The following is a 15,343-nucleotide window of genomic DNA, read 5'->3' as shown; positions in this document are numbered from 1 at the left end:
AGACGGTGTCAAAAGCTTTGCTAAAGTCAAGAAACAATACATCCACTAGATCAACAATACATGTGGGAGACCATGTCAAAAGCTTTGCTACAGTCAAGAACAATACATCCACAATACAATGCCCTAGCCTTTGTTGAGGACTGAGTCTATGTAATGTTTCGAGTTTTCAAATTTCCATGATTCAGAAAAGTGTGTTTAGAATTTAGTTTTACCATGGAAAAAGTTATTTTTTTAATTTGTCCATATTGTAAAGAAACCTAAAGGGATTTTACTCACTTTAAAAAGAAATCACCTTTTGAAAACACAGAAGACGTAATATTTCAGCCCAAAAGATAAATGTGCTAAAAAGTTTTATAATCAAACTTAATTATAATAATGTTGGTAAATACCTACTATAAACGATTATATAAGTGTATCTATATTGATACACAATAGTGTAGTGTAATGATTTTAATAGGCATGAATATGGGGTGGCCATATTGTTTATGAATATACAACGGTTGTATGAGAAAGTTAATATTCATGTGTGTGTATATATATAATATAGGTTTATATAATATAAATAAAACCTGTGTTGCTATGGCACACATTTTCAGCAGTAAAGTCATTTCTTTGTTCATACTCTCCTCACAGGAAATCACCATAAATTGTTTTAAAAAAGAATCTTAAATTACTTTCTGAAATTACAGTTATTTCACAAATCATTTTCTTAACTGGCTGTGAAGCAAAAGTAGTATCTAATTTGCAACAGAAACTGAGAACCTTTTTTTCCCTGTAGACTCTTTGTTCTGTACAAAGACTTCTGTGGAATGCTAGATCAGACGTTCCAAATCTTCTTTTTTGTATGTCCCAGATTTGTTGAGTCTAAATAATGTATAACAGTTGGAAAATGGGCCCTAATATTCAGCAACCTATAGTTTGATAACCGTCTGTGGCCACAATACCTCCATTAGTAGGACTTTCAACAGTCGTGCCAGAATTTCATTATACTGCATAGACAGACTGACTGACTAAGTACGGATAACTAGTAGCTTATAAGAGTTCCATTAACAGTAGCTTTACACATGTCAAGGAAAATAAGCTATAGCTATCTTCAAAGACCTTTCCTATTTCCTATGAGATATTCAGTAGCTATTGAATCCAATTCTTTATGTTTTATGTTTGATAAGGGTGGTTATTTTTTTAATCTACCAGAGCCTTTTATCATTGGCTTCAGTCTTGCAGTGCAATATCGATTTCTATTTCAGGTGTAGAATACATAGTTGCTGTTATGTGGTAGCCTTGATTGGTGCAAGTGCAAGTCTAATTGCCAATACAAGACTGATTGGAAATTGGAGCTTTTGCATCCTGTTAATGCAACAAACTAATTATACTTTCAGACCTTAAAATATACTCCTGTGTCTTTAATCAGAAAAGCATGGAGCTTTGGACTAGAACACTGATTGCTTTTAACACTGCAATAAAAGTATTGGTCAGCTGCAGGCTTCCAGTTCCACTAAAACAAATTGTTTACCTGTATTCTAATAGCATGTTGCACTTGTAGTTTGGTTTATTTTATTTTTTTTAATTTCACAACATCCAGTGTGTGCTAGGTGCTTTACAAACAAATGAGACCTAGACTCTGTCGTGAAGGGTTTAGAGTCTTAGTTTAGATGGGTAAAATGAGTGAGACGAGTAAGAAAACAGAGGGTATGGGTAAGGAAATGGAAGACAAGGGAGACAAGGGTAAGACTGTGTTAATTTTGAATTATGATTATATGCTGCTAGATGCTCCCACTGTGCTTTCTTTCCTCCTTCCTTTTCTTCTGGTCTTCTGTTCTTTTTGCTAACTTTTTTGAGAGGTGTCTGGGTATTGAGGAGGTGGGAGAAAAGGAGAGAAAGGGGGATTGTGGAGACTGGGGAAAGGGTGGAGACTAGGAACAAAAAAGATGAGCACAGGTGTCCTGGTTAAATAGAATCAGTGGGTGGTTAATAAGGTGAATCTAAACAGAATACAGAGGAACTGAATAATTGCAATATTGATAGTATAAAGTTCCAGGAGAGTAAAAGCAGTCCAGCAATTAGCCTTGTATCTTACCAGTTAAAGTAAAACAAACCAACATTGGTTCACCTGTAGGTAGAAATTACCATTCATTTTGCACCCAGTTCATTCAGATTCTGAGTTTGTGGTTGGTATGAGGCTGTTAACCAACAAGGTGAAACAGTGGAAATCTAGCACTGCCTATTGTATTGTACCTTTCTCTGAGTATATCCTTTATTTTTCCTTATGACAATATATTTTTTTTCATATTGAATTAACCATGTCTGGTACCTATCATGTAGCTCTCCGGTCATTAGTTGGACTAACTACTTCTCCTAAGCTAATTTATAGGCTTCCTGGTCTTATGCTAGCTTAGTTTGACTCCAGACCTTCAGTGATTGACTGGTACTACTGCTACAGGGCTAGAATTTTTATGACCATTTTCTACACCAATTACAAAGTGCTTTCATGACTTTCTTTTTACATATGTTTACATGGTATCATATTTTACGAAGATGGCCAAGGGTAATTCTGAATTTCCTATAGCTATTTGACTAGTGATTCAGAGCTTACATTTGAAAAACATACTTAATGCACAACAAATACATGTTTATATATAGAGAGAGAGATGATTTCCACTGTGTGACTACATACAGTATTTGATGAGACACTAATCTCTTTTTTACCCGCTTTTCCTATTTAATCTTTTCATTAGGATGGAATGACTGTAGATGGGTTCCTTTCACATTCTCCCTTTATTTTATATGACTGGAATTTATTTAACTGGTACACTTCTCAGGGCAAAGGACTTTCCCCCCCTTCTTTTATAGTAAAGCACTCAGCATGCTATATAAATAATAATAGCGCTGATAAGGGAGGTTCTGTGAATGAATCTCCTCCTTCCCATTCCATGGTTATTCATTTCAGTAGGGCGGGGATGTTGCAAATGATCCAAAATGGCTTCCTGCAGTCCCTTCACCCTTTCCTATCCGCAAAAGATTTTACTTGGGCAGTGGGGGTGAGAAGGGAAGGTTGTAGGTAGAGCTGGTAAAAAAATCAAGGGGATTCCTGCCCTCCTCCCAAAGAAATAGTGTGGCTTTATCCCTGTTTGTTTGTGGGGGGGGGTTCAAATAATAAAAGTATTTTAAAAAATACACTTTCAACTAGTATTACTTGTGGACACTCTGAAAAAATGCCCCCCTTTTTTTTAGCACAGGCATGTTTGCATATGAACAGACTACTCTCTTAATCTGAGCTTTTTTTTGGATTGATGGTAGTGGGTGCTACTAGTTGTGCATGCCCCAGGTAAGTCGGACTGAGGCTTGGCATGCTGTAGTTACTCGTTCTCTCTTTGTTCCCCTTTGTTTCCCAGTCCCTTTGAAGTATTTTTAGCAAGACTGGAAGCCTGCAATTGGCTAATAACCAAGAACAGCTCTTTTCCACTCTTAGATCCTTCAACATTAAACTGTATTTTCCTATGGTGGTGCATTGTTTTGTGGGAGTTTGAAGTTCAGATTCCTGATGGCCCCATTCTCTCCTAGGGGCTTGTCTCTCTGACCAGACTATCTTGTCCATGAACAGTGTGGATCAACTTGGGAGTCATATGGCTGCATGTGCATCATGGGAGTTGTAGGGAGCTCAAACCATAGACGAAAATGGGTCAAGAGATCCTCAAACTACAGCTGCCATAAGGCACTGCAGTACCATAGGTCAATGTAATTTAATGTTGAACTGACTTGAAATAAAGCATTTTGGGTCAGTTCAGCAATCCATAATGAAGTATTTTGATTTGGGAACATGAAATGTCTCATTTCAATAGAAAATGCCAAAACAAAAAGTTTCACCATTTCCAGATGTGTTTATTATTATTTGGAACTTTCCATGTTATGGAAAAAAACCCATATATTTCCATTTTTTTGGCTTGATTTAGGATGAAACTAAAGGGCAGAAATTCCAGTTTCTGTTTCATTGTACTTCTTAACCTTCTCTTTGGTAAGAAAAATCAAACTCTATAAACCTCTCATTGTAGGGCAGTCTTGCCAGACCTCAATTCATTTTTGTAATTCTTTTCTCAAACCTTTATAATTTTTCAGCTTTGTTTTTGATGTTTGAACCCCCAAGCTGGACAAAGTATTCTAGTTATAGTCTTGCCAGTGCTATATCCAGAGGTAACATCAGCTCCCTTTGATTGAATGGGGATAGATTTGCTTGCATTTTTGTCAGGATCTCATCCTTAACTCTAGCATCGGGCCTCATGCTCTCTCTCTCTTTTTCCCAGTTCTGGCATCCGGTTTCTATTTGGGGGAATAGAAGAGTAGCCAGTAATTATAAGACAATACCAAGATATAGAATTAACAGTTGCACATTCTGATTTCTGTTTTACCTTTTTGCTTTTCGCAGTAGGATCTCTTCAGGAAGGCTTTAAATGGTTGTAAGCCTTAAGAGGTTTGCAGGTGGTCTGGAAAAATATATCAGACTGTCTGTGAGGCATCACAATAGTACACGTGATAGCAAGTTAACATGAGATTGTGACCAGTTTGGCTATCAGGATCCAGACCCGTTATCCAAGAATTTGGTATCTGATATTTCCTCAAAAAGTGGAATCATTGTAGCTCTGGTATTTTCAAGCAGGGAGTATTTCTCATGTTTTAAATCATACTAGAATAGGCTAATAATATAGGATTTTCAGCCAGCGGCAGAGGTGTACAGCACCTCTCAGTCTTGGAAGCCTGTGTAAATTATAGACTCTGTACATTTGTGCTCCTAGCCTGAATGATTTCAGATATAAGCTCTCTAATGTGGCACGCTGTCTTATCTGAGGCAAGCTGATGGGAATAAAAAGGAATTAATGTGGGTTTTTTTTATGGAGGGGTTTAAAATAACACTCCAGAGACTGTGTGGGACTAAAGAAATGAGGCTTTTGGATAAATGGAACACTGAAACATATTCTGCAACAAAAGATCGCTAGTTGTTGGAGTTCTTTACAAAACCTTCATTTCCTTAGATCCTGTGGCATTTTCATTTTTTTTTACCATTAATTATCTTGCTTCACTAACTTTATTTTAAAGACACAGTATTGTGACTCTAAGAGCAAGAGAAAGAAATGCCTTTGTGTAGGCATTATATTGTTCCATGACTTTAGCAAAGCTTTTGACACTGTCTCCCACAGTATTCTTGCCAGCAATTTAAAGAAGTATGGGCGGGATGAATGGACTATAAGGTGGATAGAAAGCTGGCAAGATTGTCGGGCTCAACGGGTAGTGATCAATGGCTCCATGTCTAGTTGGCAGCCGGTATCAAGTGGAGTGCCCCAAGGTTCGGTCCTGGGGCCGGTTTTGTTCAATATCTTCATAAATGATCTGGAGGATGGTGTGGATTGCACCCTCAGCAAGTTTGCAGATGACACTAAACTGGGAGGAGAGGTAGATACGTTGGAGGGTAGGGATAGGATACAGAGGGACCTAGACAAATTGGAGGATTGGGCCAAAAGAAACCTGATGAGGTTCAACAAGGACAAGTGCAGAGTCCTGCACTTAGGATGGAAGAATCCAATGCACCACTACAGTCTAGGGACCGAATGGCTCGGCAGCAGTTCTGCAGAAAAGGACCTAGGTATTAGAGTGGATGAGAAGCTGGATATGAGTCAACAGTGTGCCCTTGTTGCCAAGAAGGCCAATGGCATTTTGGGCTGTATAAATAGGGGCATTGCCAGCAGATCGAGGGACGTGATCGCCCCCCTCTATTTGACACTGGTGAGGCCTCATCTGGAGTCCTGTGTCCAGTTTTGGGCCCCACACTACAAGAAGGATGTGGAAAAATTGGAGAGTCCAGCGGAGGGCAACAAAAATGATTAGGGAACTGGAACACATGACTTATGAGGAGAGGCTGAGGGAACTGGGATTGTTTAGTCTTCAGAAGAGAAGAATGAGGGGGGATTTGATAGCTGCTTTCAACTACCTGAAAGGGGGTTCCAAAGAGGATGGCTCTAGACTGTTCTCAGTGGTAGCACATGACAGAACAAGGAATAATGGTCTCAAGTTGCAGTGGGGGAGATTTAGGTTGGATATTAGGAAAAACATTTTCACTAGAAGGGTGGTGAAACACTGGAATGCGATACCTAGGGAGGTGGTGGAATCTCCTTCCTTAGAAGTTTTTAAGGTCAGGCTTGACAAAGCCCTGGCTGGGATGATTGAATTGGGGATAGGTTCTGCTTTGAGCAGGGGGTTGGACTAGATGACCTCCTGAGGTCCCTTCCAACCCTGATATTCTCTGATTCTATGATTATAGATGTCGCCATATCCCATTACTGCTGGAACTGTTATGGCACTCATATTTTTCATTTTATTTTTATGCCTAAGGGCTTGTTTTACTGAATTAGTGTTACAATAAGGTGGTTTGGTGCAAATTCTTTGAAACTTTGAAAGGTGATATCAGAACTGTTAATTTGCTATGAACATCAGTTGTGGCTGCTGATTAGCAGAGAACAAGATGAGAGACTCTAATGAAATGATATGTGGAAAATATGGGGTTAAATATTATGTAGAGTATACATTTAATCAAATTAAATTCCAAATTGTTCTCATTATGTTGTAGTCTTGCCACCTTTACAGTAACTATCAGCAACAATTCTTGAAATAGTTGGATTTGCAACATATATAATGTCTCTGTCTTTAGGCATAGTCTAGGGGTGTGGGCATTTTTAGCAAATGGAGCTCCGATAGAATTCATTTTCATAAATAAAAACAGAATTAAAATTACCCTTGCTGGGAATTAGCTCTCTGGGACTATTCAGCAGTCTATTTATATTAGTATTAATTTCCTTAGCATGCTAATTTGATTTATTTCACATTTGTATGCCCAAGTACAAACTCCTTCAGGAGAAGAATCATTGGTATGTCAATCATCATATGTCCTTACTTTGCTTCAATGATGTTCAAGTTGCTCTTAGGAAGAGTTCAGAGAGATAGGTATGTAAAATATATCTAAGGGAGTTCATTTGCCAGTAGATAACTTGAGATTGTCTACACATATTAACAAAGCAAAGTAATTGTGAATTTGGATAAGTTGTTCTTAATTTTACATGTGATAGAGCATATGGGTGTCAAATCATTACCAAATTTACTTTGTGAAGCTGAAGATGGGCCCCCTGAGGCAGCTTCAAGTACAGTGTGCTGTTTGTGAGATGGTGATTAGTTGGCTGAATGTGTGTGAGTGTGGAAGAAAGAAAGGTTGAGACTGGAGAGAACTTTTGAGAGATGCCTGGTTTTGAGAGATGCAGATTTTGGAGGATAACTGGGAGAAGAAAGGAGAGAGGAAGCGTAGGGGAGGTGGCAGAGAACACAATGTAGGGAAAGATGTAGAGAGAACATAGGTTGGAGGGAGCGACAAGGATCAGAGGAAACATACACTGTAAACAATGCAGGACAATAGGTGCCGTAATCTATTTTAGGAAAGAAAAGAATGAGTCACTGAAGGCAGGAAAGGAAGTGTTATCATAAAAGCAAGAGAAATGTAGTAAACGTTTTGGAAAAAAAATTATAGAAAGCTGAAACCTAATTTTCAGAGGCTCTGAGCACCTGCTGCACCCAATAACTTCAATTGGGCATGTGGGTACTCAGCATATCTAAAAATAAGACATTGACAATGTCAATCAATACTCATGATATGTTGCATATGTTCTGTTGCTGTAATTGTACAGTGTGTGTTTTGGAGGTGTGGCCACAGGGGATTGATATATCCATTATTTGCACCTTTGACTGGTTTTTTAGTCCTCTGATGATTAGATAGTGGGTAAATATTTCAAGCCCTGTCTCTATTACACAACAATCTCTTGTTTCCTAAGAAAACCTCCCTGTAAGAATCTGTGCCATCACGGTGTCTCCTGTTTGTGCTTCAGGCCTGCGTTCCTAAATTGACGCTATTGCATCATTCAGTCCCCTTCTGACTGTATAGCTGGATAACTAATTGGATTTCAGTCTATTTGACCGAGGCCTGTACTCCCAGATTTATGTCACTACCTTAGTGCTTCTGTCTTTTAAGAAAACATGCTGAAAGACAATCAGGAGTACTTTGCAGTTTTCAGGATTGGTGACAACAGTTCTGTGATCTCTCCTGGATCCCCAAGTCTTTGCCTTCCACACTTCAGACCTGGGACAAATATATGCATCAGATGTCTGGTCTATGTCAAAATGTAACCATCAGGACAACATTCTGGTGCAACAGCTGCTCCTTCCATTTCTTTATTGCTCATCCCACCTAGCACCTGGAAGGTTGTCTCTATCAATATTATTGTTGCATATTTTTTTATTTAGGAAGGGAAAAAGAGATAAAGAACCAAACTCCATTTCATCTATTAAAATCCAAAAAAAAGAAGAAGAGATTTTTAAAGACATTTCCAATTTAAAAATAAAAATCCAGTAAGCTTCCCCAAGACCAGAAAATTATCTCACAAGGGGATGGACTTGTGTCTGCCACTGAATAGAGAGAGCTTGCATTAACCAGGTTGTTCACTACTGAAACAAAAATCCATGTTTGAGATTTGTTTGGGTGCTTGTGTCAGACAAAAAAAACCCAAAACATTTTTTTGCCTCCCACACACAACCATGTCTTGAGATTTGAAAAAACAGAGTCAGCTGTAGACTTCTGCTACCATTGCTCCATCTCTTTCTTTCCACTTCTGTTCTCGCAGTTAATCTGTAAACCATGATGAACTCTGAGGACAAAGCTGGGAAAGAGGATTTTTAATGGCCCCTTCATTTGTACTCTACCTAGCACCAGGGCTATAACCAGGGCTAATATGCACCGCAATAATATAAATAAATAAATATGATAATGAATAGCTGAGGAGAAACAATCATGTTGAAGTACTACCAACCAATTGATGGAGTGGTCTGTCAGAACATTATTGTTTCTCAGTTCCGTATGGAAGTGATAGTCTTCCATTAACATTTGAGGGAAAAAAAAAACATGTCCCTTGCCCCAACAGGATAAGCGGAACTTCACTTCAGTCTTGTATCTCTAGAGGTAATGACTAGTTTGGGAATGATACAAAATTTTCACTTATGCTACTTCCAGTTCTAACCCAAACATTAGATAAAGCATGTGACCAACCTTATGGCTAGTCCCATGGTTGATCATGGTGACCTTGGAATCTTAGGATGCCTCCATAAAACAGTCATCGATGTTAATGTTGATGAAGTTACTGAACAGTATCTCTAAATATGTGATAGGCTGTGATTACAGGCCAGATATTACTCCCACTGAACTCAATGGGAGTTTGCCATTGACTTTGAAAACAGGAGTAGGCCCTTTATATGATTAGATCTATACTGTGGGGACCTTTTGTGCACACATCTTTCCTTTCCAGGCAGAGCGGTGTGGGAGGAGAAGGCATGGATGTTGTCCTTTCAGGTCCCCAGATCCTCTGTGGGATACTAAATCCATGTGTGGGAAGAAGAAGGGTCTCGCTACCTAATTCCTTTTCATGCTCTTTGCTGCAGGATGGAGTGATTTGGCCCATGACTGTGTTGATAGACTTCGCTGGTTGTTGGTTGTGCTGGCAGGGCTACCTCTCTTCCTCTTATGAGTGTTAAAAAAAACAAGCAAAACACCACAGCAAAGGGAAATTATTCAAAAATATGCAAAAATGTCACCCATAAAATAAATATTTGAAGTCTCTCAGCGTTTTTTTTCAGTTTGTAGAGCTTTCCTGATGGAAGCGGTCATTATAATGTTGTTAATGATGGATAAATGGTGTGTCCTTTGAAAAAAATGGAATGATCTGCATAGCTATCAGTTGCTAGAATATTATCATACTGCCATAAATCTAGGCATAGAATGATTATTTGAAGTTGTGATTTGCTGATAATATTGATTATTACTGCAATCATATTACTGCAGTTCACTACTTGGGAGATTATAGCCATTTATCAATGAGTTATCAGTGTTCGGCAATCAAAATGAGCAGGAGTTTTTGATGGATGAGGTTATACTGGTACCTGTGTTATTTTATTTGAAAGGGAAAAAAAACGACCACTTAGTATTATTTTCTTATTTCTTTTGTTTTCCACTGTTTTTAAAGCCTTTTTACTTTCTTGATTATTTGTGTGAAGAATTAATTATACGTTTAATATAGAGCACAACTATTACTCATACATTTTATTTCCCCCCTGGATATGTGTGCTCAGCGCCTATTCATGCTAATTAGAATAGAACATATGCATCAGTTGCATCATATTCTTAAAATGTTTTATTATAGTTTTAGTGTTTGGCAATGTAGTGTAGGACATGAGAAAGTAAGAAAATTAATATTATTTAATTGTGATATAGATGTGCAAAGCAGGAGGTTGCACTTCTACCAAAATATGGGAATAAAAACTGTGAAACCACATGCTGATGTATTAACAGAAGTATTGTATGTAAGACACAGGAGGTAATTGTTCCGCTCTATGTGGCACTGGTGAGGCCCCAGCTGGAGCACTGTGTCCAGTTCTGGGCACCACAATTTAGGAAGGATGTGGACAAATTGGAAAAAGTCTGGAGGAGAGCAACAAAAGTGATAAAAGATTTAGAAAACGTGACCTATGAGGAAAGGTTAAAAAAACTGGGCATGTTTGGTCTTGAGAAAAGGAGACAAAAGGGTGACCTGATAGCACTCTTCCAATATTTGAAGGGCTGTTATCAAGAGGCTGGTGATCAATTGTTCTCCATGTTCACTGAAGGTAGGACAAAAAGCAATGGGATCAATCTGCAACAGGGGAGATTTAGGTTAGATATTAGGGAAAACTTTCTAACTATAAGGGAGTTAAGTTCTGAAATAGACTTCCAAAGGAAGTAATGGAGTCCCCATCATTGAAAAGAAGTCAGACAAACACCTGTCAGGGATGGTCTAGGTTTACTTTGTCCTTCCACAGCACAAGGGGCTGGACTTAATGACTTTTGGGGGTCTTGTCTAGCCCTACATTTCTATGATTTAATAATATATTGTATTTAAGGACAGAAATCCATAAAGCATCATATAACCATTAGAACTGATCACCATTTACTGCAATATGCTACTGTAGATGATTGTCATTATAGTTCCTGTCTATCTTTAGTTGATTACAACTCTATCTTTATCAGGATTCTATTGGGATGCAGCTGGGTTTCCTGTCCCATTCACATTCTTTTAGCATTACTGGTATTGATAACATGATACTGGTGCACAGTCAAGAACTCAACAAAACCAGACATTTTGCTTCTGAAGCATGAGAAGGAAGGAACAGTAAAATAAAACACTTGATAAATGTCATACATTTCATTTTAAATCCTCTAAGGTGTTATAACAAACCGAGAAGGGTGAGGAAATAAAGATTGTGAATAGAATTATGAATAGAATTGTCAGTGCCATTGTAAAACAAAGACATGTAGACCTGACAAATTTTGAAAATGCAGTGGCAGTATATACAGCACCTGTTCTCAATAGCGCTCTAGTACACTTTCTGCCTGCACTACTCATTTTTAAACCCCATGGAAAACATCTCTATTTCATGTCCAGCCATGCTGTATTTAGTTTTCTAAAGTCCATTTAAAGCATCTACACTTACTGTGCTTGTGAAAGCAGGTGGCTGCAAGCACAGTGAACTTTAAATTGTCACAGCCAGTCAGTCAGGAATGAATAAAAATGGCTTCTTAAGGTTTAATACATTTGATAACAGGGCTGGATTTTATTAATGATTTGGGAAGAATTTACTTAGTCAAATGAATCATCGGTCAGAGTGAAATGTCACTCTGAAACTGCAATGATTTTCAGAAATGTCACTCGGGTTATTTAAGAAAGGACTCTGGGGAGTTCAGAGAGGGAGGAAGGAATTTGCTATAAATCCAGCATAAGGAAGTCCCTCTCTACAACATAGTATTGCCCCCTTAGCATTGTCCAGATTAACACACATGTAACCTCTTATAGCGCTTGAATGTGATATAGAATGCACCCTGCTTCTTTTATTGTCAAGGGCTGTAACACAAACAAAGTCAGCAAAGCAGCTGGAGCCATTTAATCAAATCTACGTCTCATCTAACCTTTGCCAGAGGTGCCACATAAATGGAGTTGAATTGTGAAGAAAAAAGAGAGAGTACAAAATCCTATTTAACCAATTTCTTTTTGAAGTCTGCAGAAATGCTATTATTTTTACCACAACACTGATGACACTTGCTACAAGGTATGAATGTTAACATTTCTGAGCTTCTCATTGAGGACGAGATTATTATGCATTGTGTCAGAAAGCAGCAATTTCACTGGACTTGATACAGTACCATCTTTACTCATTCTGATACTGAGTCTATTTAATTTAATGCAGATGCCTAAAATCTGAACCATCTGATTGAAAACAAAACCATCTGAACTGTTTTCTTGTGTAATACAAATTCCATAATATGGCTATTCAAACTCTTTTAATCAGATACACCATACACCTAAAGTTAGAATTTCTGTTATTAGAATCTGAACTATGTGCTATAATGTCCCACAAAGTGGAAGTGGCACAGATAATTTTCATTCAGTATATTTGTGTGGAAAACAGATCAGATTATTACAAGTTTCATTCCCTCCACATTTGTGGAGCTGGCTACAGTAAAATCAAAGTGAGCTGTGGCGTGGTGTATGGTGTGGCGCCACTGCATTCACTTTGAGGAGAACAGACACGCTCATGAGCCAGAGAAGTGACAAAAGAGGAAAGAAATGGCACAACAGTCGAGCCAACAGCTATGTCTCCTCCAAGATTATACCTGTCACTTCTGTGGGAAAATCTGCAGGGCATGAATTGGGCTCCTCAGCCACTTGAAAACCCACCAATGAACCCCCTTGGCAGATACCATACTTGCATCAAGGGATAACTGAAGAAGAGACAATGAAATATTTATATTAATTCTCTCTTTACATATTCTCCATTGAATCGGCTGCCCTTATCATAATGCCAATGTTTTTTTTTTAACCAGATAATTACAGAAAAGTTGCACAGAGCTCAGCTTTTATTTTAAGTGATTCATCTTGAATCTCTTACCTCCCTAACAATTTGAAAATCGCCTCTTAGCAAAGTTGCATTAATAGGTTTCTCAACTGAGTAGAATTTCATGGTTTGAGTAGGTATTCAATAGTGGATTAAATCCAGTTACATTACCCACTTCTGTGGGCGGGAAGCCTGACTAAGGTTCATTGTGAAAATGTGTATTTGAATCATTGCTAGGTCGGCCTGACTTGCTGGAGCTGAAGTATGACACTGAGTATTTGGAAGCAGGAGTCCCTGAAAAGCTCAGAAATTTATGATAAGGCTGAGTATTCTTTGAAAGATGTAAGGCTAGAAATGAGAGGAAGAGGTAGTGAATTAAGCTTCTGTTGACGCTATTAAAGTTGTCCAATCAAGATCATTCCTACGACACCACAGGTGAAACATTTTATCATGGAGATTGACTGGACACTGTCTCACCTATTAGCATTTATTAAAATGATGCAGAGTTCAACTGATGTGTCCAGTATTTGTAGGATATTCTATGAGCATCCTTTGGCTGTTTCTATACTGTCCCTCTGGCAGTGTTTTGAAAGTGGAGAGGGCAGGATGAGGAGAGGAGAAAAGGGAGTAGTGAAGAAGTGAGGGATGACGAATGTAGGTAAGGGAAGGGGAAATTGGAAAGAAAAGTAGAAAAAGGAAGCAGCAGAGACAGGAGGGAAAGGGTGAGAAAACCTGTGGAACAAGAACAGCGAATGGGAGTAACTGTAAAGGTGGATGTGAACAGAAGAAAAAATGAGATAACTGTGAAGAGTGTAAAGAGATAATCAGCGAGAAAAGAAAGAGGAAAATATAGTAGCACTGGCAATAAGGAAATTCATCAGGGTTTTTTGTGTCTTAAAATCAAAATTTCTGGCACAGTTGTTCACCGTGAAAGGGAGGGGAAAAAGATACTCTTTCCTTTAGGCTGGTGAGAGGCTTATTCACTTGGATCTTGTAACTCAGCAAAAGGCTCAGCCAGTCTCATGTTAGGGGCAGGATAGTCCCAAAATCCCTTAAACTGCAATCACAGGATAACAATAAATGTTTATGTATTCAACAAGGTTTGCCCAAGAAAATCTGATATTAATGGAATGTATTGTGCTCCTACCAAAAAAAGGAGCTCTTTGATAATTGCCACTTGTGAACCACTAATGTTGACAGTTTTCCTGACAGAGCTATCAGAATGGTTGTGGAAAAGCTCACTCTTCCCCAGAAGGCACGTGGTTGATCCCAGACAGTGTAGTATATCACCCATGATTAAAGTGTTTGTCGTTATTTTTTCTTTAATATTGCACCACATTATGGTAGATGACATTAACTCTGACAGGTGTAAAGTCAAACAGTGATAAAAAGTGTGCTGTCAAACACCAGTTTATTATAGAGCCAAAGAAAACAAAAATAGATTGAACACTCAGTACAGTGATCTAAAGTATGCTCTTCTTAATATCTTTTTATGTCGCATAAAATATTCTTGAGGAGGAAATGTGGAGACAGATGTTTAATCCTTGATTGCTGTATATCTAATTAACTAATCATATCTTGCTTTTTAATCAGTTAAAACTTTGGATCTGAGAACACGAAAGAAATATATAGAATGGATTTTTGAACATGGAAGCCTTTTAAATAATACATGGTATTTCTATTATTTATTATAATTTTCTTTTGCATTTTAAAAAGGAAAAAGTTGTAAGGACAGAGTTTCAAAACTGGGCACAGTGATTGTCCTGCAAGAACTCTGCATGCTTCTGTTTCACCAGGAAAATCCTGTATTTGGGTCTGATCCAATGACCACTGAAGTCAATGGAAGAAGTTAGGAGCCTAAATACTTTTGTAGATCTGGGCCAAACGTGGCTTGTCCAAAGTCATACAAGAAGTCTGTGGCAGAGTATGGAATGTGTCTCCAAAGTCACAGCCTACCACCTTAAACACTGAGTTATTCAGTCCTGTCTACACTGATATTCCTGGTGACATTACACTACTCCACCTTACCACATACACTCATTGCCAAATGTAACCATGTGCAAAAGACTCCAGTTGTCTGGGGCACCAAACGTTGTAATACAACAAAAAAGAAGATTGCATAAGCATATAGAGCAATAATTCACTAAGAATCAGATCTAATTGTCAGCCAAGATAGGTCATTGCCACAGTCTTTTGGCCTGTAACTAATCTTCATATTCATTTCAGTCCTATGAAAGGGTTTGACAAGTTTAGTAAAGTTTAATGCAACCACACTAGACAAATACCATAATGTGAATTAAAGTAGGATTTGTTCATTCCAAGTGGGTTACAAAATTCCTTG

The 15,343-nt window shown here is 38.2% G+C and overlaps 1 protein-coding gene and 1 long non-coding RNA gene across 20 annotated transcripts in view; one reads left to right on the top strand and one right to left on the bottom strand.

Annotated features, from left to right (window-relative positions):
* Window positions 1-15,343, top strand: part of TAFA5 (TAFA chemokine like family member 5) — a 592,535-nt gene that overhangs the window by 346,493 nt on the left and 230,699 nt on the right. The window lies entirely within an intron of this gene.
* The window catches only part of LOC140905295 (uncharacterized), a 56,134-nt gene continuing 41,312 nt past the window's right edge, over window positions 522-15,343 (bottom strand). Inside the window, exons 4-5 of the long non-coding RNA XR_012156811.1 lie at window positions 4,404-4,478; window positions 522-4,314 (exon numbers count right to left, since the gene is read on the bottom strand). This is a non-coding gene — a long non-coding RNA (uncharacterized lncRNA). The remainder of the gene's footprint in view (window positions 4,315-4,403; window positions 4,479-15,343) is intronic.

Source organism: Lepidochelys kempii, chromosome 1, assembly GCF_965140265.1.
Source record: "Lepidochelys kempii isolate rLepKem1 chromosome 1, rLepKem1.hap2, whole genome shotgun sequence".
NCBI lineage: Eukaryota > Metazoa > Chordata > Testudines > Cheloniidae > Lepidochelys > Lepidochelys kempii.
This window is presented reverse-complemented; position numbering and strand designations above follow the sequence as displayed.